Source organism: Triticum aestivum, chromosome 2B (genome assembly GCF_018294505.1).
Source record: "Triticum aestivum cultivar Chinese Spring chromosome 2B, IWGSC CS RefSeq v2.1, whole genome shotgun sequence".
Taxonomy (NCBI): domain Eukaryota; kingdom Viridiplantae; phylum Streptophyta; class Magnoliopsida; order Poales; family Poaceae; genus Triticum; species Triticum aestivum.
The window spans coordinates 85675892-85678489 of record NC_057798.1 but is presented as its reverse complement, the minus strand read 5'-3'; positions in this window follow the sequence as shown (position 1 = coordinate 85678489).

The following is a 2598-nucleotide window of genomic DNA, read 5'->3' as shown; positions in this document are numbered from 1 at the left end:
ATTGGGCCTGCCTTCTAGTTCCTTGTATAGTTAAGGTCCGTGGCCTATCTTTGTACATCATATATACGTGCCTATGCACGAAGAGCAATACATCGTGCAATCATACAATGTCCACCGCCAGCTCCCGGCCACCATGGGTGTGCTCAGTACTCGGACTCCACCACGCACAGCACCGTGGCTGCGCCCAGCTCCGGCGGCAGCCGCCCCGTGATGTCGTTGTTCTGCAGCAGCCTGAAGTATGCAGTCGCCGACGAGCATCAGGTTGGTCTTCTCGGCCCCAACCTCCACGTTCTCGAAGTATCCCCCGGCCTTGATGTGGAGCACGTACCGCGTCGCGCTGTTGTTGGGCGCCGCCGCCAGCGCCTTCCCCACCGTCGTGAAGTTGCCGCTCCCGTCCTTGGCCACCACCAGGTCCGGCACGCCGACGCCCTGGTCCTGCTGCTGCCGCCGCCTCCGGTCCGCCGCCGTCACCCATGTCGAGAACCCGCGGCGCACGGGCCCGTACCCCTCGAACGCCTCGGCCACACTTCTTCTTGTGATTCTCGCGTGGAGGGCGACGTGGCGGCGAAGCTGGCCGCGAGCCTCGTCCTGGAGGAGACCGATGCCGACCGCATGTTCCAGGACTGGTCGTGCCAGTTCCGCAACAACAGGTACAACTACACGCCGGACACCGTGGGGGAGACCGGCGTGCAGGTTCACACGGACTCCGGCTTCCTCATCGTGCTCCAGGAGGACGACCGCGTCAGCGGCCTCGAGGTGGCGGACCCAGACACCGGCGAGTTCGCACCCGTGGACCCTGTCCCGGGCACCTTCCTCGTCAACCTCGGCGACGTCGCCACGGTACAGATGCTTACATCTTCTGGCCTCCTACGTCTCCCAGGTTTGACTTCTTCTCTTGTGTGTGTGTCTGTCTAGCGTAGGCGTGGAGCAACGGGGCGCTGCACAAGGTGAGGCACCGCGTGTAGTGCGTGACAGGCGGTGCCGCACATCTCCATCGCGCTCTTCTTGCTGGCGCCCAAGGACGACATGGTCCGCGCGCCGAGAGCTCGGCCGCCGCCGTGCCGAGCTGGTTCAGCGTGTGCCCGAACAGCTCCAGACAGTCGACGGCGCGAGGCGGTCGCGCAGCCGCAGCCGGTGCGGGTGCGCCAGGTAGGACGTGCGGTTGGACGCGGTCGTCCGCACTGCCGACGCCGCGCGCCTCCCCGAGTCGGACAGATCCGGCGAGGGCGAGTTCGGCGATGGGACGGTTGCGCCTGCGTCGGCGGCGGGCGGCGGGAGGCGCGACCTGGGCGGCGAGCGAAGTGCTCCGAGATGATGTGCTCAGAGAGGAGAGGGATTGAGGAAAGTTAGGGAGGTGATTATCTGTAAGCACGTACGAGCGGAGCCACCCACGTGCGCTCGAGAGCATCGCTTGGGCCAGGCTGGCAAGAAACTGCTGATTCGGACGTTTCCAGTGAGCCGGGCTCAAAGGTGCTTTAAGAACCGTGCTATGCAGTCCCAACAGTATATGCGTGCAACCAAACAGCCCACCTCCAAAAAGATACTGCACCGCGCGGCCCTGGTTGGGCTCGATGCAGGCAACCAAACTCGTCCTTAAGCGCCGGTTCTGATACTGACGCTCACACGCGCACGATCATGGACCGGCCATGTAGAAGATCACTCGAACGCATCTAGATAGTTGACCGGTCAACCTTTAACTTTAAAAAAAATGATACAAATAATTAAAAATTGAAAAAACATGATTTCAAAAAAGGTTTTTCATAAGAAATCAATGGTTTTGAAAAAGTTCACATAAATTGAAGAAAAGTTAATCCATTTGGAAAAAAAGTTCATTGATTTAAAAAAAATCACCAAACTTAAAATAGTTCATGCATTTTGAAAAAAGTAAAGAAAAAAAAGATTAAAAAAATAAAAAAAACCACATAAAAACCGCTCCAGGAAGAAAAAACTGCAACGAAAAAAGAAAAGAAACCCCAGCTGGAAGCTTTGCAAAACCGGGGCTTCCAGGAACTGGTGAAAGTATAAATAGAAAAAAGGGAGGTTCCGATGCATGAGTGATTCTATATCCTAGTGGTTAGCTTGCTTCTCTGTGAACGTAGAGATCATGAGTTTGAAACATGCGTGTGTACCAGTTTTTTAGTTCAAAGCTAAACAGGTTAATGGGCCGGCCCACCTTTTCCCTTATATACTTTTTTGTTTGTTTTTTGCGAAAAGAGTTGGAAGCTCACAATTAATAATCCAGCATTACAGCAGTACCCCTGACAAGAAGGAGAGAACAACAAGGATTAAGGGGAACAACACGAACACCACCTTCAGGATGGGTTGATGGCACGCCGCGAGCACCGTCTCGCTCCGCAACCCGAGCCAAGCCAAGCATGTATGAACCGCTTGAGGCCAACTCCACCGCGCGATCCTATCCTGTCCGCCCCGGTTCGTTTGGGGTAAAAGGGGACAAAGGAGGCGGCCCAGCGCGCGGGCGCAAACGGACTTTTGTCTGTTTTGTGTCCGCTTTCGACCCATCCCCGGCCCAAGTTTGCGTCGCTTTTGGGGTGAAACGGACACCACGCGGACGCGCGGGTCGTCTGCGCGTGTCCTCCC